The 27694-nt window shown below is 43.5% G+C and overlaps 1 protein-coding gene and 1 long non-coding RNA gene across 2 annotated transcripts in view; one reads left to right on the top strand and one right to left on the bottom strand.

Moving 5' to 3' along the window:
- The window catches only part of LOC309352220, a 100372-nt gene that overhangs the window by 55678 nt on the left and 17000 nt on the right, over nucleotides 1-27694 (bottom strand). The window lies entirely within an intron of this gene.
- DIRAS2 (DIRAS family GTPase 2) overlaps nucleotides 23211-27694 on the top strand; it is a 28665-nt gene continuing 24181 nt past the window's right edge. The window contains exon 1 of the mRNA XM_081880603.1: nucleotides 23211-23547. The gene's annotated coding sequence lies outside the window, so the exon portion shown is untranslated. The remainder of the gene's footprint in view (nucleotides 23548-27694) is intronic.

Raw genomic sequence — 27694 nt, 5'->3', positions numbered from 1 at the left:
TTTTGTTTTATCTTAATGTTATTTGGCTTTTTGATTAGCTTTTGTTCATTGTCCATTATTTGTTTTAGGATGTCCTTCTTCCCTTTCTCTCTATTCTTGTTTTTAATCGCATTCTGTTGGATAAAAAATCCCCTCATTACCGCCTTACTTGCATCCCAAACTGTACTGATCTTTGTGCCTTTGTTCATATTATCTACAAAGTAATCCATCAATTTTTTGCGAGCATCTTGAATGATTCTTTCATCTTCCAAAAGGTAATCTTTCAATCTCCATCTAAATGTTCTTTCTTCATACGCCTTTATCTCCATTTTTATCGGATTGTGATCCGAAATTACTTTAGGTTGGATTTCTATTTGTTGGATTCTGGTAGTTAATTCATTCGAGATCCAAATTTGATCTATTCTTGACATGGACTGATTCGGTTCCGAATAAAATGTAAACTCTTTTTCTAATGGGTGTCTAAGTCTCCAAATGTCAATTAAATTGAGATTTTGCACCAATGCAAAAAAGGTCTTCGGTAATTTCCCTTCTTTACTGTCACTTTTTTCTCTTAATCTGTCCATTTCCGTTGATACAACTCCGTTCATATCTCCCATTATTATAATTTTTTGATCCATGTATTCAAACAATCTTTCTTCCAATTTCTTGTAAAAATCAGTCTTGTTTCCATTTGGTGCGTAGATCCCGACAATTATTAATTTTTCGCCCTGCCAATTGATCTGTATTGCAGTTATTCTTCCTTCTTCATCTTTAAAGATCTGTTGAGCTTCTATATTTTTTCTTACGTAAAGGACATGACATTTCACCTCTTCAAGAGCCTGCCTGCTAATGAGAAGTCACTGGCATTCTCTCAGGTGTCTGGTTTGTAGAAGTGATAGGGATTAAAGGGAGCAGAAGATCCTTCAGTTCAATTCCTTGTCTCATTACATCACTTTTACCCTTCCATGAGTGGCAGCCAGGGCTTTTTCCTCAGTAACCTTTCAAACAGCCTGCCTTGCAGATGACCATCCCATTGGTGCGCTCCGTAAAAGTGGAGGATGGATCTGGCTGCAAATTTAATGCATGTATTAAGGCACGCTGACTGCTCACACCAACAAAAAGCATTGACTCCATCCCTCTGGCATTTAGAAGTTACCTATCGCACTGTTTCCATTTAGAGGACTGCTCCTTTTAGCTCTCCTGTTTGTCAATCAGGCAAGGGGATGGGACTGTTCAATTGCATAGGAACTGCAGGCAGTTCTTTTTCACAGTTCCCAAGAAGGTACTTTAAGCATCAAGGCAAAATTGGCCAGCTTTTCCTCATGCTTCTAAACAGGTGACAATTGACCTTTCTGTAAAAATAGAACCAAAAGTGGTCCGCGAAAGCTGCTCTTGAATGGTTATAAATATGGCTGCATGTGACACCTCGGCAGCTTAGAGTCCTATTTTGTCTGTGCGTGCATTTCTCAAAGAGGCTCTTTATAGAAGTGCTAATTTTTCATGCCCCAATTTCGGCTTTCAGCACTTTGTCTTTCAGTTCAAGGATGACCTCCTGCCCATCAGATTCAGTCTGCAAAGATAATTTCACCAAGGGCGAACAATCATTAAAACGCTTATTTAAAAGCTGAAAACAGCCTTTGGCTTTCTGCCTTCCCTGTATTGGGAAAATGGAGAGCCAATTAGTTGTTAAAGCCATAATAAGGTATTTCATTTTTGTGCAGTTTTGTCCTTGTGCAACAAAACTGGCCATGACAGATTGATCTGGCTGAGCTACCACCGGTATGGATGAGTTGATTTAAAAGAAGATGAAGAGGGTATGCCTATTTATCCTAGTTGAATGGGTTTCTATTTTTACCCCATTTATAATAGATTCCCAATTTTCCTCATATTTAATTTTAAAGTCTCATTATGCTGGGGACATTGATGTCGTTAGAAAGAGATGTACAAGGCATTGGACTCTACTAGACTTGAGAGGACAGGCTCTTGGCATCACAACATCTCATTTTATCTAATTGGATTTCGGGAAACATTTTGAAGATGAAATTCACAAGCGTGCTTCCGATTCAGGTTGAGCCTGGGGAAAAGTTTCCATGTTCCTTTGGGCCAGGGTGTCTGTCATTCAGACACAAAACAAGAGCCCTAGAGCAACCCTCTGCATTTGATGGCTGAGTTGTCATGATTACTACATTGCCATTCCTGATAGGTGAAGTGGCCTATAACAGAAGCAAACAGAAAAGTAAATGAATGTAAACTTCTAATCCAGGAAGACCACAGAGCCTTCTGATCCTGGATACATTAACCCATTAGAGTGCGCTCTCTCTCTCTCTCTGGTGGATCTTAACCCTCCTCCCAAACTTACATTGTCTTCTCCCTCCCATATCTGCCTTATTCCTCCCAATGCTCCCTCCAGCTATTTCCCCAAACCACAAATTCTCCTGCTCTCCAGCTTTCTTCTGCTCTGTCGCCAGAGCCCTAGAATGGTCTCCGTCACATGCTTAAATTCTTCCGACCCTCTCATTTCCCCCCTCATTCCTCCACCCAGTTCCGCCTGCCCCTTCCCCAATTTCTGCTTTCTCCCCCACCCTGCCACCAGAGAGAGGACTGCCACATGCAGAGACCCTGTAAGTCCCCTTTGTTCCCTGCAATCAGCCTTCTCACTAGAAAGTAGCCAGTAACATACCAAACTTTTAAGAAGGAGCCAGTGGAAATCCAGCTTAGTTACAGACCTAGATGTATACCAATCTAATATAATGAGTTGAAAAAAAATGTTTAAAACAACCTTTGTTAAAAAGCCTGAAGCCTTCCTTTTAGGAATTCTGGGTGCCGAATCCCAAAGGAGCAGAAAAGACTATGGTATGTGACCACAGTTGCACGGTTGTTACTGGCCCAGAGATGGAAAGACGATAAAGTCCCTACCAGAGAAGAATGGCAGATCAAGTTGATGGATTAAGCCGAAATGGCAAAAATGACCGGAAGAGTCAGAAATCAGAAAGATCAAAAGTTTAATAAGGAACAGGGAAAACTTAAAGCTTTGTAAACAGTTAAAATCGTTAGTAGGATTGGAATATCACTTGTAGTTTAAGGCTGAATTCTGGACATAATGGAAGAAGTAAAGGATTTGGAGTATCATAAAAGATGCGGGAGGAAATGATTAATAATAAGACCCACAAAGGGGAGGATGGAAGTCCAGGAGATTCCTTGGAATCTTGTTTTTATGTTGCATGTTGCACATGTGACTAAATTGTTAATCTAAAAAACCAAATAAATTTGTAAAAAGAAAAGAAAAGAAGGTTATGCCAATCTAACATCTTCTTGTTGTTGTTTAGTCGTTTAGTCATGTCTGACTCTTCGTGACCCCATGGACCAGAGCACGCCAGGCATTCCTGTCTTTCACTGCCTCCTGCAGTTTAGTCAAACTCATGCTGGTAGCTTCGAGAACATTGTACAACCATCTTGTCCTCTGTCGTCCCCTTCTCCTTGTGCCCTCCATCTTTCCCAACATCAGGTTCCTTTCCAGGGAGTCTTCTCTTCCCATGAGGTGGCCAAAGTATTGGAGCCTCAGCTTCACAATCTGTCCTTCCAGTGAGCACTCAGGGCTGATAACATCTATCCTAGATAAAACTGGTTGGGAAAGCATCATTAAGGCTTGAATTATCAATCATATAGAAGAAGAAGACGATCTATGAGGGAAATACCATTGCCAAACAAACCTCTTTTTAAATTGGGCCATTGTGGGAGATACAACTGTACAGAGCTTGCTGTGCTCTTTGCCCTCCCAGAGACCTTCCTGTTTTGCCATTTTATCCGCAGCCTCTTTTCTTCCTCTCAGCATGCTTCTTTCACTTCCTAGTTATGTTGGTGTCATCGGGAGTGCAGGGGTTAGGGTTAAATGGTAGAAGATGCACAAAATGTTAAATTCCTCCCAAAACCTTAGCAGACCTTTCTGCAACCTGCTTTCCTTTCCCACTCTTCATTCCTAAATGAGCCACCAAGGTTGACGTTTGTGACTCTGGCTTCTCCCTTGCTAAAATCCTGATGCAGTGTAGGCCAGCAAAAGATCTTTAAGTGATAGCAAAGCCTTATCCTCAGTCTGGAGTTAGCTGGGGAAGCTACCAGAAAACCACACTGGTCATTTTCCAGGTGGCAAGAAGAAAAGCTGGGTGATTTTAGGCTGGTCTAGGCCCACAGCCTGTAAGAGAAGCTACTTGCCAAGTATGTTAGTAACAAGTTGGAAGCGAATGAAACACAGCCACCCTTTGAAATTTGCACATGTCTGAATGTTGCAATACACTTCTCAGGTGTATGTATAAACTGGGTGCAATAATGTATTTGATAGGGTACAGAGACCATTGAAATGCAGGTCCAGGTCATTGAACCACCATTGGCAGGATTGGTGGCGGCAGCAGTGGCAGCAGCAGCAGCAGCAGCAGCTAGGTTCTATGCTTGTGATAATGTTTCATTAAAGGTAAAGGGACCCCTGACCATTAGGTCCAGTCGTGGCTGACTCTGGGGTTGCGGTGCTCATCTCACTTTATTGGCCGAGGGAGCCGGTGTACAGCTTCCGGGTCATGTGGCCAGCATGACTAAGCCGCTTCTGGCGAACCAGAGCAGCGCACGGAAACACCGTTTACCTTCCCGCTGGAGCGGTACCTATTTATCTACTTGCACTTTGACGTGCTTTCGAACTGCTAGGTTGGCAGGAGCTGGGACCGAGCAACGGGAGCTCACCCCGTTGCGGGGATTTGAACCGCCGACCTTCTGATCGGCAAGTCCTAGGCTCTGTTGTTTAACCCACAGTGCCACCCGTGTCCTGCTTATTATTCTGTTTCAAATGTGCATTTTATATTTGACTTCATTTAGTAATGTCTTCTTTTGAAATCTTAAAGGTTTTTTGTTAGCTGTGCTATATGAAATGTGTGTTCTGTAGTTTATCTCCTTTCTAATGTTTTATTTTGAAATATTCAAGTTAATATTTGAGTTTCCTGCTAATGATGTTGCTTTGAGTGTATACTCCATATTTGACTTTCTTCAGTAATACTTTTTCTGGATTGTTTGATGTTTGAATGTGTTGTAAACCATTTTGAGGTATTTTCTTTAAAAATATAAAGCAACATAGAAATGAAAAGAAAAATGAAAGTGCATATGTTAGTGACAAATGCATTATTTTAGGAGAAATACCTTTGCAACATGTGTATATAAATGTAAGTACAGTGGTACCTCGGGTTAAGTACTTAATTAGTTCCGGAGGTCTGTTCTTAACCTGAAACTGTTCTTAACCTGAAGAACCACTGAAGCTAATGGGGCCTCCTGCTGCCGCCGCACCGCCGGAGCATGATTTCTGTTCTCATCCTGAAGCAAAGTTCTTAACCCGAGATGCTATTTCTGGGTTAGCGGAGTCTGTAACCTGAAGCATCTGTAACCTGAGGTACCACTGTATAGGAGAAAATTTTTTCAGTGAAATGCTGATGACTTTCATGAATTTATATGATTCACAAAGCGATAGGAAAATGTGGAGAACTGAACAGTGAGAAATAAAGAGAAACTTAAATTGACAGCTTTTGCTACCCCTAGCTGTAGACCACTACATTGGGAGGTAAAAAGGTAAAAAAGGTAAAGGACCCCTGGACGGTTAAGTCCAGTCAAAGGCGACTATGGGGTAGCAGCGCTCATCTTGCTTTTAGTCCAAGGGAGCTGGCATTGGTCCACAAACAGCTTTCCAGGTCATGTGGCCAGCGTGACTATTCCACTTCTGGTGCAACAGAACACTGTGATGGAAACCAAAGCGCACAGAAACACCATTTACCTTCTTGCCGCAGTGGTACCTATTTATCTACTTGCACTGGTGTGCTTTCGAACTGCTAGGTTGGCAGGAGCTGGGACAGAGCAACGGGAGCTCACCCCATCACAGGGATTTGAACTGTCAACCTTCTGATCAGCAAGCCCAAGAGGCTCAGTGGTTTAGACCACAGCGCCACCTGCACGATGGGAGGGCACCATGCTGATCCTCTCTGTGCTAGACACATCTGCTAAAAGAGGTGGCAAAAAGCATGAGATAAGAATTCTTGAGAAGGGAAATAAAAGTAGGGACAGGGGAAGAACTGGCACAGAAGCAGATTTTTTTTTTCTTGTCAGCTTTGATATCATAGATATTGTGCATTCCTTCTTTTCTCCCCCCTGTATAGCCTGTGAAATATTTCCGGGCAAGCCAGAAAATTCTTAACAGAATGCTTCCTAGTCATTACATTCAATTCAATAAAACTCTTGCCTGCTTTTCAAAAAATGTTTTACACATCAACAGAGTTCTTAGTGGCATCTGCATTTATAAGGAGAGCATTTCATGAAAGGAAACATTTAGCAGCCGCGCCAAAATGGATTGTGCCTGTCAGTTTTATCTGTGAAACTTCAGCAAATTGAGGAGAGGAAGAACATTTGCTACACTTTGTGATATCATGTTACTCACAGGATGAGGAAGTGGCAGCAGTTAATGAAAGTTCAGCCTCTCTGTCTCTGCCAACACAATTGATTCAAGTAGCAAATACCAGCATTCATTCTCGTTACTGGATTTCATCAGGGTTACTGGATGGAGAAATCTCATGCTAAACTGTTAACGCTGTGCGCAAAACACATTGAACGCAGCTAATGACAGAAAAGAAAACATTTCTTCAAATGTTATCACTGCAAATGTGATTGAATGGAATACAAAGGAATAAATTAGGAAGATAAAGAGTGCTTGGAAATGCTGGCCTGTCAATCATGGAGCTAATGGTTGCTAAGGCAACCAAGGACCATATGCAAACCCAGAAGATGCACAGAGGCATGGACTGAGGCCGCTGAGAGCTGTACCTTGGCAGATAACATTTCAAATGAAACCATAGACAAACCACCTCAAAATTATGAATTTCCCATCAACGGTCATTTTCAGGTTAACCTAGAAATTATTAGAGTACTGCAGTCAATAAATGCAGAAATAATGTGTGCACTTTAGGGTATAAAACTCTGCTTAAGAATGGTGGTCTCAGGGAGAAAGGTGTCAGCAACACAAAGTGTGTTCTATTTTCCAGCTAGGAAGCTGCCCTATATTGATCACTAGTCCCTCTGTCTCAGTTATATATACATTTCCTGGCAGTGGTTCTCCAGGTTTTCAGCCAACCATCTTTCCTGGTCCTACTTGGAAATGTCAGGAATTGAACGTAGGGACTGTTGAATGCAAAACAGGCACTCCAGCCCTGAGGCCCAGCCCCCAGCATGCTGAGAAGTCTCAGGATACAGGGTACCCAACTGCAGGGAGGTTTATAAGAGCATTCAACCATATGCTCTGGGAAGCCCTCTTCAGTCTTTCCCACTCAATATGGGAAGGTTGGGGACGGAGCGGACAGGACCGAGAACAAAACGGTGGCTGGGGTGCTGTGTCAACATCAGCCCACAACTGCCACACCCTTGATTTGATTTAGCATTTGCATTCCACTTTTACAGCACAGTAATCACAACAGCAGGACGCAGGTGGCACTGTGGGTTCAACCACAGAACCTAGGACTTGCTGATCAGAAGGTCGGCGGTTCGAATCCCTGCGACGGGGTCAGCTCCCGTTGCTCGGTCCCTGCTCCTGCCAACCTAGCAGTTTGAAAGCACATCTAAGTGCAAGTAGATAAATAGGTACCGCTCCGACGGGAAGGTAAGCAGCATTTCCGTGCGCTGCTCTGGTTCACCAGAAGCAGCTTAGTCATGCTGGCCACATGACCCGGAAGCTGTACGCCGGCTCCCTCGGCCAATAAAGCGAGATGAGCGCTGCAACCCCAGAGTCAGCCACAACTGGACCTAATGGTCAGGGGTCCCTTTACCTTTACCTTAATCACAACAGCAATAAAAATCAGCAATAAAGAACACGATGCCATGTGAATGATGCAACAGCAAACCAATTCAGCAAACAGTTGTTTGCTGTGTCCAGTTTGGGGCACCACAATTTAAGGAGGATGTTGACAAGCTGGAACATGTGCGGAGGAGGGCAACCAAGATGATCAAGGGTCTGGAAACCAGGGCTTGTGAGGAGACTGAGAGGAGATAGCTATACAGTGGTGCCCCGCAAGACGAACGCCTCGCAAGACGGAAAACCTGCTAGACGAAAGGGTTTTCCGTTTTGGAGGCGCTTCGCAAAACGAATTTTCCTATGGGCTTGCTTTGCAAGACGAAAATGTCTTGCGAGTTCCTGCGGGGTTTCCCCCCCCCCTTTTCCTAAGCCCTAAGCCGCTTATCAGCTGATCCGCTGATAAGCCGCTTATCAGCTGATCCGCTAAAAGCCGCTAAACCACTAATAGCGCTAAGCCGCTAAGCTGTCAATGGGCTTGCTTCGCAAGACGAAAAAACCGCTATACGAAGAGCCTCACGGAACGGATTAATTTTGTCTTGCGAGGCACCACTGTATTCAAATATCTCAAGGGCTGTCACATGGAAGAGGGATAAAGCTTGTTTTCTCCTGCTCTGGAGGGTAGGACTTCGAACCGATAGCTTCAAGTTACAAGGAAGGAGATTCCAACTAAGCGTCAGGAAAAACTTTCTGATGGTAAGAGATGTTTGACAGTGGAACAGTCTCCCTTGGGAAGTTGTGGACTCCTTCCTTGGAGGTTTTTAAGCAGAGGTTGGATGGCCGTCTGTCATGGATGCTTGAGTTGAGATTCCCGCATTGCAGGGGTTTGGACTAGATGACACTCAAGGACCCTTCCAACTCCACAATTCTATAATTATATGATAATTTAATACATTTCAATGCATTGTTGTAACAATTCAAAAATAGCAGAAATAGTGGCTGAACTGCAGCCCAGTGTCTGTTGACAAAGGTAAAAAAAAGGAACTCGCTCCGTCTCGGGGATTCAATTTCAATATTGAGCCCATTTTAAAAATCCACAGGTGATATAAACCCAAAGTCCAACATCAACACAAGTAGCTATAAATAGTGGCAAAGGTGGTTTTAAAAAGGAAGTTTCATCCATGCATGCTGAGAAACTTTCTTTGACCAGAAACAGCTGTTGCCGTTCTACCCATAATTCTCTACCCATTTCTACCACTTGTTGGATACATATCCAGGTTACATTTAACAATTCAAATAATATTTTTAAACTTCATATTCGTATGGATTATTTAGGTACAATTCAGGCAGTTTCTTGTGCATAAATATTTGCAAATTGTCCATTAAAAAGGCACATCTTTCAAAGGTGGTGTGAGGCTAATTGATAACTTTTTACATGACAGACATTCCTGTTTCTCTTGTGAAGACATTGTTAGTACAAATCATTTGTCATATTCAAGTTGGGGTTTGGAAAGCACACACACACACACACACGGAGTGGGGCAGTCTCCAAATCATCACACTGTTTTCTTTTTCTAAATTTATTTTTATTAAAGATTTTCTTGGTTTACAAAAGTACATGTCTTGTCTCTTTTTCCAGGTTCACAGCAACCTTTCCCTGCTCCTGCCTTTGGAACCTTGAGAAACTGCCAATGAAAACAGTATGATCACAGACTAGTGCAAATACTATATATTAAAATTTCTGCAAACTCATTATGCAGGTTGCACAACTGGAGCACAACACACCTCTGAAATGCTGGATGGAGAGAGTCTGGGTTAACCAGATGATTCATCACCAAGAACAGTTTTGCAGAAAGATACTAGACATACTGTGATAGTCATGCAGAAAGTATAGGTGCATTTCCACCACACAGTTTAAATTCGTTATGTGCTTCACCATAACTTTGCATAATGCAAACACTTGACTCTTTTGCTTTTATTTGTTATGAAGAATTTAAAACTTTATCTAAACTTCCAGAAATCTTATGAAGAGGTATAATCCACCCTACCTGCACACATGTACCATCATAAACCTATCTGAACCCCTCTGAGGGGATACTCGTGTCCAATTTGGTTGCATACAGCCAATGTACAGTACAAGGTTGTTTGAAAGCCCTTTTGCGAACCATCCCATCTTGCTCTTTGAACCTCCAGTTTTCAGAGGTTCAAAGTGGGGCTGTTGTACTAGGCTTTCAAACTGCCTAGTACTATTCTCCGAACCTCTGAAAACTGGAATTTCAAAGAGCGGGGCAGGTTGTTTCAAAGCAGATGTTAAAGAGCAACATGGGGTTTGCAAAAAGGCTTTCAAGCAGCCATTTGCTTCTTTTTGAAGTCCCAACAGCCAGGGTTTCAGAGCTCAGCATCACCCACTGTCACTATGAGGTTAGGTGCTTGCTGCTCACCTGCCAAATTTGGTCCTCCAGGGGTGGAGAGATAAGGCTCCATCTCACTGGCCAGAAGAGGTTCCCTACCCCTGATACACAGTGTTAGGCTTGGGGAAGGTCAGGGGTCAGCAAACTTTTTCAGCAGGGGGCCTGTCCGCTGTTCCTCAGACCTTGGGGGCGGCGGACTATATTTGAAAAAAAATATGAATGAATTCCTATGCCCCACAAATAACCCAGAGATGCATTTTAAATAAAAGCACATATTCTACTCATGTAAAAACACCAGGCAGGCCCCACAAATAACCCAGAGATGCATTTAAAATTAAAGGACACATTCCCCTCCTGTAAAAACACGCTGATTCCTGGACCATACGCTGGCCGGATTTAGAAGGCGATTGGGCTGGATCCGGCCCCCGGGCCTTAGTTTGCCTACCCATGGGAAGATAAAGATCTAGCTGAAGCTAAAAGGGGACATCTGAGTCCCCTAAAGTCCCTCGCAAAGGACTCTGCAAAGTGGGTCCTTCTATCCAGACCAGGCAAATTGGGTTGCAGACCTGACAAGTCACTAAATTTTAGCACACAAAAGAGTTGTCATGAGGATCAGCAAATAAGGATTGTGAAGCCTTCCATAAACGGAAAGGAACTAAAGAAACAAGAGTTGATTGTTAATTGGGCACCTACACCCAGTTGCAGTCCACTATGCCAGCATTTTCCTCCCTCTCTTCATGTCTTTTATTAGCATTTTTACAGTTATACATTCTTCACACCCTGGAAATATTTTAAGAAGTGCAATGAATAATCAAGGATTTAACACTTATCCCCCCCCCCTTTCCCATGAAGATTTTTAAAAAGCTCATTAGCACTTCATCTCTGTCTTTGCAAAGAAGGTTTAAATGGCAGAAGAGAATGCATTAGCTATCTGCAAGCACTCTAGGCATTTTAGGCTGAGTTTGTCTTGCAAATAAACAAATAACACTCTAGTGAAAAGTCTTCCCGCCCCCCTCAATTTTAGCAGCCTTTGGGTTGGGGGAGAGAACATGAGACCATTATTGACAATGTTAATCTTCTTAGAAATGGCAACTGTAATTTGCAGTACAGTCCCACCCTCCCTTAGCAAATGCTTTGGCAGTTGGGGAGGAAGTATCACAACGCCTCTAGTGCTGGTGATTGCCATCTCTAACTCCACAGCAGTCTGCAGAAATATCTGCCTGGTGCGCCTCACTTTCTCTTTGCAAAGAGTAGAGAAGATAACATTGCAGATTGCCTCCTTCAAAGGTCTGTCCAGTCACTTTAAAGGAGAAGGAGTTAGTCAAGAGTGTAACACACAGCACAATCTTCATGCCCAATGCCAGATACAGGATTTTTTTTTGGGGGGGGGGTTGTGTGGAGGGCTTCCACAAAATGGCAGCGGTAGCTCCCTGGGTAGCAGCAGCTGCTACAGATGGCCTGAGAGCTCGGTGGTGGTGGCAGAGGGAAAGGGGGAACAGACCAGAATACAATGGAAACAATGTCTAACATCGTCACCATCATTTAATTTGTTGTTGTTGTTTTTTAGTCGTTTAGTCATGTCCGACTCTTCGTGACCCCATGGACCAAAGCACACGAGGCACTTTGGTCTTCAACTGCCTCCCGCAGTTTGGTCAAACTCATGCTGGTAGCTTCGAGAACACTATCCAACCATCTCATCCTCTGTCATCCCCTTCTCCTTGTGCCCTCCATCTTTCCCAACATCAGGGTCTTTTCCAGGGAGTCTTCTCTTCTCATGAGGCAGCCAAAATATTGGAGCCTCAGTTTCACAATCTGTCCTTCCAGTGAGCTCATTTAATTTAGGAACCATATTTTACATATGTCGCAAAGTCATTTACAGACATACCACGAAAGCAGTTAAAATAGTTTTTAGAGCAATACAAAACTACTGAAGATAGGTTTAAGCATGCAGAATGAACACTAAAGGCAGGGACCTTTTCATCCAGCTGGGGAAATTTAAAGTGACCAAAATGACTTCAGTGGTTTATGAACAGTATGTCCTGGTTGTATCTCAGCAGGAGTGCTTCTCTACAAAACCAGGAGACATGAAAACAGTGCTCCAAGTGTGCAGAACCAAAGGTGAACTGTTCTGGAGGCTTTCCTGATGCCATCTCAGTAGTCAAGATAAAATTAATTTGTAGTTGTTGCAGCAATAAGCTCATATATGATTATATTCACTTGCTCTGATAGAAACCAATTGGCTTGCTTTGAGGTTAGCCTTATCTTTGGATTTGGGGTGGATTTGGGAACTATCAGTAAGATTTGGGTATTTTCTACCTATGCCCTCATCAAGGCAGGTTGAGCGATGTGAACTCCTAGGCAGCATGATGCTTTGTGTATAAAGAATAGGGACAAGCCATCTGGTGGCTGTGGTCTCTGTCCTGCGTCTTTGTAAGATAAGGCTAGGAGACCTGGCACGCTGGACCTTTCTTAATAGAGCACTAGAACTGATCCCTCTGCCGTCTTTGGCATCCTTCTTTGGTGGAGTGATCCTTCTTTGGTAGGTAAAAAAGGTAAAGGACCTGTGGACGGTTGTGGGGTTGTGGGGCTCATCTCACTTTCAGACCAAGGGAGCCAGCGTTTGTCACAGACAGCTTTCTGGGTCGTGGCCAGCATAACCAAACCGCTTCTGGCACAATGGAACACCGTGACGGAAACCAGAGTGCACGGAAATGCCGTTTAGTTTCCTGCTGCAGTGGTACCTACTTATCTACTTGCACTGGTGTGCTTTCGAACTGCTAGGTTAGCAGGAGCTGGCACAGAGCTCACCCCATCACAGGGATTTGAACCTTCTGATCGGCAAGCCCAAGAGGCTCAGTGGTTTAGACCACAGCGCCACCCGCATCCTAACCACTCCCACTACCCCACTGTTGGGTCTATGGTACAGAACACCAAGTGACTATGAAGTGGGCATTTGATATTTGTGGGAATTTTAAGCAGAAATTATCCTGCAGAACACAGTGACCTACTAGATATTTAGAGGATGTTCTCTGGTATGAACAAATTTTTATCTCTCCTTCCATCCAATCTGGTTCATACTTCCTGATCTGTCCACACTTCCAGATCTTGGGGGGGGGGGGGACATCCCCATGATACCTCAAGTTATCTTCCCCTGAAGTGTGGGTGCCCAGCAAGAATGCAGGCCATTAGTGAGATTATTTATAGAATGAAATAAATGACACAAATACCCCTTGACCACCTCCAAAACAAGTTGAGTGCAAAGCAAACACTTGAGATGTACTTTCCCCTTCAATAATTTTTGAACACCCTTTCTTTACTAATTAACTGGTGGAGAAGGGATGGGAGGAAAGGGGGAGATTTTTTTGCCACAATAGCACTAGTTATAACCAGTTTGTCCACATTTGTTAATCAGCTGGCTTCACACTTCCATGCAATGAATACACCAAGTGGTTATTTTGAAGACAGGGCTGCAAAGTCTGACGCCATTCTCACAGTGCATCGGATATGGGGCCTTTTCCACCTCTTCTGGTAGCACAGGCAAAGCACAAACAACACAAAGAATCCCAGAAACTGGAGATCATTACAGGTGCTGAGAATTGCAGTTCTGTGAAGGGTAAACTACTGTTACCAGGATTATTGTTTTTGGTCGAAGGGGGGGTTGAACTTTAAATGTGCTTTAAATGTGGTGTCTGTATGCAGCCACTTTCTACTTTCAGATCCCTTAATTGTGGTGTCCCTTAGTTATGTAATTGCATTTCAAACTTGTGTTCATTTTGCAACAGAAGATGACTGTGATGGCAGCCCGTGTGTCAAATATTTGTCTGCTGGGAACTCAGGGCACACTGTAGTGGGATCTAGTCCACATTAGCCCAGTAATTACTAACTTTGAATGCTTCACCTGTAGGTGTATAAATCATTTAATGTGTTAATACAAATGGAAGTCATTAAAACTGCAGTTGCGATATAAGGGATTGGTATTTTGACTGGAGCATAATGGAAATTTATATGATTTTGGAAGGCAAAAATAAAGTAAATCATCAAACCATTAATTCTAGCACATGGGGGGTTGGGGGTTGGTCACCTAAATTGTATAATTTGGCATCTTAATAATTGGTATTATTAATTGTATTATAATTTGGCATCGTTATAATGAGGCTATTATTGGATTGCTGTAATTGAAAATTAATAAAAACTTTTTTTAAAAAAGAATTCCCAAGTTGAATCTGAGGGCGTGAAGTTGAAAACTGTACAGGAGCAGTGAAGTTGTCCCAACAAGTTTTCCCACCCATCCGGCAAACTTTATAGTCAAGACGGGGCATATGCCTTACTTATGAGAATTAGCCTTGTGAGAAGGTCTAGCCAGCAAGTATGTGCTCTGTTGGGACAGATTTCTTCTTCCCATGGGCAGAGGCAATGCTTGGGCCTGGGAAAAAATATTGTACCCACCTCCTCCTCTGAATCCTGTTTGGCCAAGGTGCATAGCTGTCAACTTACAGATTTGAAAATAAGCAACCAGCAGCCTCGAAAATAAGGGATCAGCAGCCAAAATAAGGGATTTTCCCGGCACAGGTATGTTCAACTTCTGAGCCCCTCCAAGCCAAAGGCAGAAAGCCCAGCCAGCAGCCAAACGAAGCCTCAAGCGGTGGTTCCCACAGCTCAGCAACCCGGCAAAGGGGACGCAGCAAGGAAAACCACTGTCACCTCTCCGCTGGGAAGTGCTGAGCAAAGGCGAGTCCCCAGGCAACGCGGCCAATTTGATCGGCACAAGTCATGCAAGCTCCACCCCCCAGTCATTCTTAGACTTCTTATTGGGTGAGCAACGCAGCCAAGCAACACAGTTGGAGCCTCCTTCCTCCCTGGCCGGCAGGCAGGGAGGGAGAAGAGCTGCTTCCTTTGAAACCCGGGAAATTAAAGGGACATCATCAATAAGGGACAGCAGTGGGACACGGCGCTGGGATAAAGGACTTTCCCGCCAAATAAGGGACAGTTGACAGCTATGCCAACGTGTCTCCCCAGCCTCCAACAGCACTACCTTCCTCACAGAGAGTAAAGAAGCAGCTGGGTCTCTTGCTTCAGCATTACTGTGTGATAAGGAAGAGCTTTCCTCAGACTGATTTCATTCTGCTGCCTCAGCCTCCCTTCCGCATGCTTGCCTGTGTTTATTTACTCCAAAAGCAACCGACTTCCACCAATTTAAAGGAGGAGAATGTTAGTCCCCTTTAAAACAATATGCTAGTGACAAATGTCCTGAAATACGCTACCAGCAGTTCAAAGCACACCTCAGGAACGACAGGAAATGAAATTCTAGGCTGAGTGCTGCTTTCTCTTTTCGTGTTCACACACAGGCATTGATAAGAGATGTGTGCTAAAGGAAAGATGTGTCCATTTACCCCTGAAGGGATTTACAGAGCAATCGGGAAGGGGGAGAGCTGTGGCCCTTTGGATGTTACTGGGCTCCATCTCTCTTCGTCCCTAACAAACGGCCATGATGGCTGAGCCCGAGGAGAATTGATGTGTAATAATATCTAGTAGGCCACAGCTACGCCTTTCCTGAGGGAGCTGAATTCTAAAGAACTGCACAAACAACGCACTCTAAGCTCTAAGGCATTTTTAACAAGGCAACTGGAAGCAGCAAGAGAAGGAGAGAATTTACTGGGGAGACTGACCTGAAAAGAGAAAGGAAAAATGTCTCTTACTTTCAGAGCGTTGCTTTATGTGCTGGGCTTTTGCCAGATGGCAAACCATCACCCTCACTTCCAAGCCCTCTTGTGAAACAAAGACATGTTGAGATATATATATATATATTTAAAGATTTCACTCAAATAGAGTTTGCTGCCTTTTAGGAGTGTGCCACAAAACTAGGTCAGCACCACCCAAAGCCGTGAAGCGTGGCTTTTTAAAAACACACAGTTTTAGCTTAAAGATGACAGATGTTCATTTCAAGCGCCATGCTGTCATGATAAACCAAAATCATTTCTAAAGCAGCATTAAAACCCAGTTTCCTGACTTCTGTAACCCTAAAAAATGGCCTCTCTGGCAAAGCAGGACCCCCCCCCCCCGAATGCTTATAAACAGCAGATGGAGCAGTTAACCTACATCAAGGGCTGGGGAGACAAATTCAATTTAGTCCTTATTTAAAAGCAAACTTGCCTAATTCCCACCATCCAAGGCAAGATCTAAACCACAACACAGCCGGCCTTTGAAATTCTCACTTCTCCCAATGCTGCCTTATGTGGGTGTGATAGATCTGGCAATGGGGCTCAGGGCAGAATATCGCCTCCTTCCATTCACCTGTTTGCCTCCTCCAAGTGGAAGAAACCTGGCCAGTGCTGAATGTCACATCCATTGCCAGGTGTGTCCTGCTGGAAACAAAAAAGGGCTTTCCCCTTGGCCTGCCTTTATATCCACTCAGTTGCCAAGTGCTTTTGTGACATCACAAGAAACCCACAGCCAATGGCAACAGCTGGGGAGGCATCATCTTCATTGCTTTGAGCCTCACAATGGCGGGTGGACCTATCAGCGATTGTTGGATTGTTTATTTGGGATGCGGGTGGAGCTTTGGTCTAAACTGCTGAGCCTCTTGGGCTTGCCAATCAGAAGGCTGGCAGTTCAAATGCACACAACAGGGTGAGCTCCCGTTGCTCTGTCCCAGCTTCTGCCAACCTAGCAGTTCGAAAGCACATCAGTGCAAAAAGATAAATTGGTACCGTTGTGGCAGGAAGGTAAACGGCATTTCCGTGCGCTCTGGTTTCTGCCCCAGTGTCCCATTGTGCCAGAAGCTACTGTTAGATCCATCATGAGACGTCTGCCAGCTTCTAATCACAGGTACCAGCAGCCTTCAAGCAAGCAAACTTGCCTTATTATCTCTCCCTAGCATCCCACTGCCAGAGGATTGCCTCCTTCCATTCACCAGTTTGCCTCCTCCAAGTGGAAGAAACCTGGGCAGTACTGAATGTCACATCCATTGCCAGGTGTGTCCTGCTGGAAAGAGAAAAGGGCTTTCCCCTTGGCTTGCCTTTATATCCACTCAGTGGCCAAGTGGTTTTGTGACATCACAAGAAACCCACAGCCAATGGCAACAGCTGGGGAGGCATCATCTTCATTGCTTTGAGCCTCACAATGGCAGGTGCACCTATCAGTGATTGTGTGCTTGTTTATCCAGGACACGGGTGGCGCTTTGGTCTAAACCCCTGATCCTCTTGGGCTTGCCGATCAGAAGGTTGGTGGTTTGAATCCCCATAACAGAGTGAGCCCCCGTTGCTCTGTCCCTGCTCCTGCCAAACTAGCAGTTCGAAAGCACGCCAGTGCAAGTAGATACATAGGTACCGCTGCGGTGGGAAGGTAAACAGTGCTTCCGTGTTTTCTGGTTTCCGTCAGTGTCCTGTTGCTCTAGAAGTGGTTTAGTCATGCAGGCCACATGAACTGGAAAGCTGTCTGTGGACAAACACTGGCTTCCTCGGCCTGAAAAGCGAGACACAACCCCATAGCCACCTTTGACTGGACTTAACCATCCATGGGTCTTTTACCTTTTTTTTACCTTTGTGTCCCAGACACGGCACATGATTGTTGGCGTGAGGTTTTCTCCACCCCAGGGTACTTCATGAGCCTCTTGACAAGAAGAAGATGTTTGTTGTCAGTGCGTGAGAAGGACGCAAGGGCTTTGAAGGTTTTTGGACAGTTGTCTTGTGTCTCCAACCATAGAATGAAGAAAAGGGCTTCTTAGACTGGGGAAGAATCAAACCATGAATGATGAGTATTTTTAAAAAGTATTTATTTATACTTTTCAAGTTTATACTTTTCATTAGTTTTACAATCAATGTAACATTTCAAAATTTTATTTCCTTCCCTCTCTTTCTGTGGTTCCTTAAATTTATTTTTAAAAATATCTTCCGCATATCCAAATTAATTTAATTTGCGCATTTAATTATCTACTTTAAATATATACTCTTATGAAGCAGCAGGTTATTACAATAATCCTGCTAATGTTTTTATCTGTTTGCAATTTATCTGTAAATATTCAATAAACCACTTCCATTCTTTTATAAAAAGTTTGTTATCTTGATTTCTTATTCTTCCGGTAAGTTTCGCCATTTCTGCATATTCCGTAAGTTTTTGTATCCATTCTTCCTTTGCTGGGACTTCTGTTTCTTTCCACTTTTGGGAAAGTAAAACTCCTGCTGCTGTAGTAGCATACATGAATAAGTTTCTATACAGTTTAGGTAGTTCTGTCCCTATAATTTCCAAAAGAAAAGCCTCTGGGTTGTTGTTGTTTTTTACAAAGTTTATTTTGAACATCCTTTTCAAATCATTGTATATCATTTCCCAGAACGCTTTAACCTTAATACAAGACCACCAAAACAATGAATGATGGTAAAAGAAAAATCTGCTGTCCTCAGAGAGGCTTGCTTGGTGCCTTCCTTACATATGTTTAAGTCAGTGCTGTGCGGTGAACTTTTTTCATAGGGAAACTGTTAAGTTGTGGGTGAACGTATCAGACGACACAGCGATTCTTCAAACAGCTCTTGTTTATTCAGAGGCCAGAACAGAACTGAACTGAAGGGTTCAGCCAGCCTACTTATATAGAGCTCCACTACAACGCAACAGTAACAACTTTCTTTAACTATCCAATCATTGAACGTCACTTTCAATCCCTTATTTGCATATGTGGACCTGAGTAAAAACTATCTACAGTATACCCCTGCTGGCCCAGGGTGAGAACTTCAGTACATAACAGAAACAGTTAGGGCCAGAGACACCAGTTTGCAAGGACCATGGTGGCAAGGTGTGTGTGTGTGTGTGTCTGTGTGTGTGTGTGTGTGTGTGTGTGTGACAGAGAGAGAGAGAGAGAGAGAGAGAGAGAGAGAGACAGACAGACAGACAGACAGACATGTCTTCTTCCCTAATCTGGGCAGAAGCTTCCTGAGCTTGGGGAAGGAGGCACCAGGCCTCTGTCAGAATGGTGGAGCCCTTCTGCGTCCTTCCTAAAGCTAAGTGAGTTTTGGGAAGGTGGCAGGAGGGCTACTGGAGCCATCAGAGCAACATTCCTCTCTTCCTGAGTTGGGCAGAAACTTCCTGGAGTTTGAGAAGCAGATGCCAGTAGAACATTTAGGGGACTAGCCCAGTCCCCCTTGTCCAGTGACCACACAGTACTGCTTTAAGTGCCAGGCTGTTAGCAAGTATTTATGGCATTTTAAAGAGGGGTGGGCGGGTATTTTTGTTGTTACCTTATTCATTTTTGTGCTTTTATGCTGTAAACGGCCCTGCAATCAGGGGTGAACTTTGGTGCCCTGAGCGAGGACAAAATTTACCCCCTCCCCAATAGTTTTTATTTCCACAATAATTCTTTTTGTTACAGTTGCTTTTTAAATGGATCTTCTCAGTCAGTACCCATATAAATATAAATATAGGTTGTTGTTGTTCCCCTCAGCTTTGCACCCTGTGCAGGAGAACTGCCTACAACGTCCTAAATCCGGAACTGCTGTAATCCTTGGATGAAGAGCGGCATAAAAATTTATATAGGGACACGGGTGGTGCTGTGGTCTAAACCACTGAGCCTCTTGGGCTTGCCGATCGGAAGGTTGGCGGTTTGAATCCCCACGACGGAGGGAGCTCCCATTGCTCTGTCCCAGCTCCTGCCAACCTAGCAATTTGAAACCACACCAGGGCAACTAGATAAAGAGGTCCCGCTGCAGCGGGAAGGTAACCGGCATTTCTGTGAGCTCTGGTTTCCGTCACGGTGTCCTGTTGTGCCCAAAGGTGTTTAGTCATGCTGGCCACATGACCTGGAAAGCTGTCTGTGGAAAAACGCCGGCGCCCTGAGCCTGAAAGCAAGATGAGTGCTACAACCCCATAGTTGCCTTTGACTGGACTTAACCGTCCAGGGGTCATTTACCTTCACCTTTTTAAAAAAATTAATATAATATAATATAATATAATATAATAAAACAATAAATAAATAAATATTTTCGTCTAAAGTGCATTAGATATGGGCAAAAGTGCATATAAAAATGTGTTTATTTAGAGAAATTTACTCAAAAATGCCGATGAACTTTCACTAGGATATTATTATTATTATTATTATTATTATTATTATTATTATTATTATTATTTGCATGCATTACTCAGTGTTGCCAAATGGGGAGAAACACCCATTTCAAAGGATGTTTGTGTATCATTTTGAAAAGTGTGCCTTTGATAAGTTCACGTTTGAATGCCAGCCTATTCCTATCCATAGCGCAGCCGAGCGCTTTGAACAGTGCCAACTCAGATGCTAAACCGGGTCATCGTTAATTTTGGCAACATCGCCATTCTGAAGAGAATCTGAATGAAAGGGGAGAGATTATTTTACAGAGTTATCTAGGGTGGCAGCAGCATGAGACCAGAACTGTTAAAGGAATGACATGGCGCTGTGAAGAAAGAGAGAGAAGGAGACGTCTTTGCCAATCGTTTGCCTGAGCCGACTACAGAACAGAGATTTAACAATCTGATGGCATCTTGGCCGAATCACAGTTTGAGCCAAGTTCCTGAGTTGAAATCACCACTCCGATTTGAATCTACTACACCTGGCTCTATCTTCCACAGCAGCTTTGCTGAGATAGCTTCCCCGTGGGACCATCCCTCCTCTCCATATCTGAAGGTTGCTGAGGAGCAAGTCCCATGTGCTGGTCCAACTGCATCCTGCCAAAAGCAACACTCACAGCTTGGAGGCCAGCCCAGAAATGAGGCGGGTAGGACATTTGGCAGCAACTGTGCCCAGGAGAACAAGGAATAGATCTCAAAGTCATCCGTTATCAATGATGAATCGAAAACTTTTGGGGCAGAACTTCCTCAGAGCTGAGGGGTACCATTGCTTATGTCTGACAAAGCAGCCAAGTTATTTTTCCAAATACGTAATTGGTACCTCGGGGTACATATGCTTCAGGTTACATACGCTTCAGGTTACACACTCCACTAACCCAGAAATAGTGCTTCAGGTTAAGAACTTTGCTTCAGGATGAGAACAGAAATCATGTGGCGGCAGCACGGCAGCAGGAGGCCCCATTAGCGAAAGTGGTGCTTCAAGTTAAGAACAGTTTCAGGTTAAGAACGGACCTTCAGAACGAATTAAGTATGTAACCAGAGGTACCACTTTTTAAGATCAAAGGCAGCATGGAGGATGCAAAATGGCAGCCAGTTTTCTGCTACAACTCCTACTGGTGCCACTTGCAGTACTCGTTTGGTAGCATTTTGTGTGTGAGTGGGAAGGCACTTGCTCAGAGAGAGATGTTTGTTTGTTTGTTTGTGTATGTGTGTTTGTGTTTGTGTGTGTGTCACAGGTTTCTCAGATGGGGGCATTACCTAGAAAGGTAACCAGAAATAAGGTAACATCTACACACCTGAACACAACCCTTAGTTCTAACACTTCACTATAACAATGGCAGCGTGTGTCTTTTGGACGAAATGTAATAACAAAACAGGCTACCCTTAAGCATATACAGAGTGTTTTTCCTCAGGCAAGTGGAGTCAGGCTCCATACACCTGTGGTTAGGGAGATGGATTTCCAGCTCAGAGTGCATCCTTTCAACGCAGGCTGCAGCTCTAGCTCACTCTGTCTCTCTTTTTAAAGACCTAGATAACAGATAATTACTTTATAAAAATTTATTTAAAACATTTCTTACCCACACTTCACTGCACAGTAATTCCAGAACAATTAAAAAAGTAGTATACCCTTAGGTGCCAAGCAAAAATGTTCCTTTTTAAGCAAGCCTTTGGTTGATTTGATTTATACCCTATGCCCTTTTAAAATGTGGTTTTGTTGGGGGGAGGTTATTGGGTTGTCGTTTTTATTTTTATTATGTATTTTGTGGTTTTATATCTTGATTTTATTCTGTGAACTGTCCTGGGTATAGGGCGGTATATAAATTCAATTAATAGTACTAATAATAATAACAATAATCTTTCTTCTGATCCACTAAATGTATTTATTTATTAAATTTAAAAGGTCTGAAAGGTAGGGAGTTGACAGCAGCATTCCTTCAACACTGTGTCAACCACAATCATGTTCCATGTAATCTCTAGAGGAATTGAGCCAAAAGTTATTGGAGGACATTTTTTTCCTGATTAAAATGTTGAGATATTCACTCTCTCTCTCCCGCACACACTGGAAAAAAACCACATTGCAGCATTTTCTCCATTTTTTTTCCATTGCTATGTGTGTACATGAGGGCACGTGTTGTTTTCTTTCCCACAGTGGCCTGGAACTGTACAGTGGTACCTTGGGTTACATATGCTTCAGGTTACATATGCTTCAGGTTACAGACTCCGCTAACCCAGAAATATTACCTCGGGTTAAGAACTTTGCTTCAGGATGAGAACAGAAATTGTGCTCTGGCGGCGTGGCGGCAGAGGGAGGTCCCATTAGCTAAAGTGGTGCTTCAGGTTAAGAACAGTTTCAGGTTAAGAACGGACCATCGGAACGAATTAAGTACGTAACCAGAGGTACCACTGTATAAGATTAAGGGCAGCATGGAGGATGCAAAATGGCGGCCAGTTTTCTGCTACAGCTCCTACTGGTGCCACTTGCAGTGGCAGCAATAACAAACAAACGAACAACCCATTCCAAAACCTTTCTGAAACAAGAAAGCTGCTCCACTGGAGCTAAAACTTGGGGGAAAAACACTTCTCTCCATGGAAAAACTCTGCGAAATAGTTCCCACCAATTTGTGAGCTCGCAAATGAAGCGGAGAATTTTGTGAGGCCATTCTGTGCACAACTTCAGCCATGAAATTGCCTATGTGAGCTCTGTCAGGCTCAAGGACCAGGGCTGCTGCTGCTGCATTTGGAGAGGCGAAGAAAACAAAACAAATAAAATGTAGTTTTGAAGGATGTGAGCCCAATTGCATGACAGGGATGACCGCCTTTGCCCGAGTGTTGAATTTCTTTTTTTTTTAATAAGACCAAACCCAGCCCATCCCAAAGATGTGAATTCCACATTTATTCAGTAGGTGGCAGTTAGAAGCTTAGATGAGATTTGCAGGCGCCATTTAGGTATTAGTAGCAGATGATGCAGCAGCCGGAGCCAGAGCTGTTCTGCCACAGAGAGGAGAGGGAGTAACTGGAGGGACACAAGCATTAACCACGGCCCAGAGACCCGGAGAGGAAGAGAGGGAGCTGGCATCTCAGTGACTAAAGCACAAGAAACGCCAGGAGCACCAAAGAACAGCCGCCAATTGGACATAAAGCGGAAGAGGGAAGGAGGAGGGATACAGATTGGGAGAACTAAAAAACAGCCAGCTCCCAGCCTCAGCAGAAAGCCTCTACCTCAGCTACTATGACAGGCAAAAACTGAAGCATATTTATCGGACTTCTTCTTCTCAGGTAAGTCTCCTCATTTTTTATTTTTTAATAAACTCTCTCTAGAATGTTGCATAATGGTCAGGATGCACATTACAAGACTGGCTGTAGGTTACAATTTTCACCCGAATGAAATGTGAGGAATGTTTTGACCCATCTGCCTGCTGGAAAAGGGGTGGAAGTAATACAAGATTGTTTTCTTTAAAAACAAAAACCAGAGGGGAAACTTAGTGAATGGAAACATTTCGAAATGGAAAAGGGAGGAATCCTAGTGAGGGAGAAGTTCATAGCTCCGCATCTTTCAAAATGTGCAGGTGATACATTTCGGGGTTAGATTCTCGTGGACCTTTTCTGTTTCTGAAAAAAGAGAGAGAGAGAGAGCCCTGGCAAATGGATCTGAATATTTTCGAAGCCAAAGAGTAAGGCAGTGCAGGTTGGTAAGTTTTAAACAAATAGTCCCTGACATGTTTTGAACAGAGATGGGTTGGTTCTCCTGCTTTGAACAGCTTGAGCAATCGTTAGCCCCTAAAGAAATCAAAACAAAGAACTGTTTAAGAAAATCAGTTATTTTATCTAGACTTCCTTCATTATCATAAAGCAAAATACGTTAAGGAGTGAAGATTCACAAAGTGTTTTCTTTGTACTTTTGCATGCCTATGTAGTTATTTTTAATAGGAATGCACATGCTTATGCAAATATGCATTTATGCTTGTTTCCCATATAACCATATAGTTTGCAAGGTTGAATTTTTGGAATTAAGCTTGCTTTATTTTATTTTATTTTATTTTATTTTTGAAGAATAGAATCATAGACTTGTAGGGTTTGAAGGAACCCTATGGGTCATCTAGTCTAACCCCCTGAAATGCAGGCTCCTCTGAATTCAAAGAGGTTTACTCCCAAGTTTGCACGGAATTGCAGCCAGAATTTAGTTATGTGTGTGGAGTATGGATTCCTGGTGTTGTACAGGGGCCATGTTATAGCCCTATAAAACATATGAAAAAATGTTCCCACTGGAAGTATTGCAGATCTAGAAAGTGCTTCACCATTATCCAGCTGAATTCAGCACATACTGGCACCTTTTCCTGTAACATTTAGCCCGACACAAGTTGTGAATAATTATTAAATAGATTTGCCCAGAAAGCTGTGCTTGTTGTGGTTCAAGAAACTGCAGCTGTAAGGCAAGTAAGGGAGAAATGACAGAATGATGCATGGTTCATAGATTCCATAGATTTGGAGCCTTGGAAGGGACCCAGAGAGTCATCTAGTCCAACCCCTGCAATGCAGGGATTGTTTTACCCAACGTGGGGCTCAAACCCATGATCTGGAGATCAAGAGCTGCATGCTCTACAAACTGAGCCACGGATGGTGTAGCGAAAGTGGCCAGAAATACTCCCCACCCCCTTTCATAATACCAGAAACCTACGGTCATTCAATGAAGATAACTTCTGGAAGCTTAATGACCGATAAAAGGAAATATTTATTTCCACAGTGCATTGTTAACCTATGAAATTACTTCCCACTGACACGGACAGCTTTAAAAAGGGGTTAGTCAATTTAATAGAAGTTAAGGCGAGTCTAAATGTCTCTAAATGGATACCAGTCTAAATTCCAGCTACAGAATCCTAGCTCTTTCCCTCATATCCTGCTTAGTTGGCTTCCCGTGGGAATCTCCTTGACCATTGGGAAACAGGAATTAGATGGGCTGTTGGGCTGATCTAGTGGGAATCCTCTTAGGTTCTTATGCTCATTTAAGAAAGGAAATCTTTCCCAGATTAAAAAAAAAAAAAATCCAGCCCAACCGAACTGAAACACAATTATCTGTGGACATTTAATCGGCTGGATTTCATCTCCTGACACCGCAGATTTAGTCTGCAGAACTCCTCTAATTCCCATGACAGCCGTTGCTACTTCTTAATTGAAGGTGGAGTCAATATTTAGTTTCCAAATGAAGTCAGAAAAAAGAACAGGGAAAATTGGTTCACTCAACCGCCGGCAGATGAGTTAGAAAAACTTCCTAAATACAAGAGCATTCCAGCTATGGAATAGACTTGGGGTGGTTGTGACATCATCTTTCATGGAAACTTTCACAAAAACAACGTAAGTAAGGTGGGTCAGGCCATGGCTCTGTTCTGCTTCCATCATTAAGCAGCCAGCTGTGCTCAGAATATGACATTAGTGGCTTTCCTGTGTTGTGTATATCCAGCAGATGTATTTAAAAATGGGAGAACTCTCTATGTAGAAGGATCTTCTTGCAGGGTACTAGGCTGGAGAAGCCTGGGAGATCCACCCAACTTTGTGATTCTGTACATGTGAGGATGAAAGATCTTGGCGCATGTTTGACCTTAGCTACATTTGAGTTCTTTCTGTGCATCATGTGCTCAGATACGTCATATTTTGTTGTTGGCATCTGTCTCAGGAGACAATGGAGGCGTGTGCCTTTGTGGGGGAAGTCAAGCCATTGGAGAGTTACAGCGCCTGCTGTGGCTGTAGAGACTGATAAGGTGTTAAAGCAGCGGTTCTCAATCTATGGGTCCCCAGATGTTGTTGGACTACAACTCCCATTATCCCTAGCTAGCAAGGCCAGAGCTCAAGGATGATGGGAGTTGTAGTCCAACAACCTCTGGAGACCCACAGGTTGAGAACCACTGTTAAAGGTTTCAGAACTGCATTTATTGACAGAAGGTCTTTAGCTCGGGCTAAAGCACCTGATCTGCATGGGGGACACCCCAGGCTCATTCCCTGGAACCCCCAGTTTAAATTATCAGGTCATAGGTGATGTGAAAGACCTCTGTTGATGTTAGGATACTGTCAGCAGCTCCCGGCTGGTTGCCCAGGGAAGTATAAAGACAAAGAAAAGTTTCTTACAGTCCATTTTTATTTCAAACTTTACAGAGAGAGGCTATAGACCCCAGCCTCCTGGATAATGGCATTGTCCCAAATTAACCTCCAACCCCTGTCTCTCCCACTTCCTCATTCGTCATCACCATCTCCTCTATGGGTGCTCCTACATGCCCTCTGTCTATAAGCTCTTTACTCTCCTACTTTTAAGGCTTGCCAGGTTCTGGGAGATGTTGGGTCTAGAATGCTTTCTAGTGACAACATGTCAGCCAGTTGCCGCTCCGGTTCTGCCTCCTCTTCTCCCATTATTTCCCAACTTTTCATCTCATCTGCCTCTGAGCTGTGACCTCCCTCAAATCTCTTTTGTAAATCTATACAGTGGTACCTTGGGTTAAGTACTTAATTCGTTCTGGAGGTCTGTTCTTAACCTGAAACTGTTCTTAACCTGAAGCACCACTTTAGCTAATGGGGCCTCCCGCTGCCGCCGCACCGCTGTTCTCATCCTGAAGCACCGTTCTTAACCTGAAGCACTATTTCTGGGTTAGCAGAGTCTGTAACCTGAAGCGTATGTAACCTGAAGCGTATGTAACCTGAGGTACCACTGTATTGTCTTCCTCTTCCTCCTCCCTGGAAGGGTCAGGAGGGGAAGGCAGTCTCCGCCACGCCTCCTCCTCTGCTCAGTCCCTGACAGTTGGAGACTCTGGAGCCCACTGCATAAATGGGCAAACAATATGACCTGCTCTTAAACAGTTTCCTAGCTTCCTATTGCATCCCCCTCTCCAGCACTGGTGGGTCATAAGGTATGGAACCTGCTTTCCACTGGAAGTCCATTTATTTTATTCTATTCCCTAAAGCATTTTTTTCTCCTGGTTCAGGCAGGTGTGTTGCAGAAATATCATTTATGACATTTAATTTCCATTTCTGGAATTCTATTTGTTTTCTTTTAAACCATGCCTCAGAGAACACTGTATTTTTTTCCTGTGTGTTGCAAAAGAAAATAAAACCACGTATATTTCCAGTACAATTCTTTATTGCAGGGGTAGTGCTTGGACAACAGTTCAAAATGCAAACCCACCAGGTACTATGGCCATTGAATTCAAGGCAGAATTTCTGGATGCCATGAAAAATATGTTGGGCAGTTTGATAGGCAGTGCAAGACTCTGTGGTCTTGTTCCAGTGGTGAAATGAGTCCCAGTCACACTAATAGTGTCTACTTGGATGCCCAAACAATTTCCCTAGCTTCCAAAATACACATTTCAGCTAAAGATGCCCATTATAAAATCTATGGCAGTCAACTGAGTCACCCAGGCAATTTAAAATAATTTGGAAAAAC

Source organism: Podarcis erhardii (assembly GCF_964252035.2).
Source record: "Podarcis erhardii genome assembly, chromosome: 11".
In the NCBI taxonomy this organism is placed as follows: Eukaryota; Metazoa; Chordata; class Lepidosauria; order Squamata; family Lacertidae; genus Podarcis; species Podarcis erhardii.
This window is presented reverse-complemented; position numbering and strand designations above follow the sequence as displayed.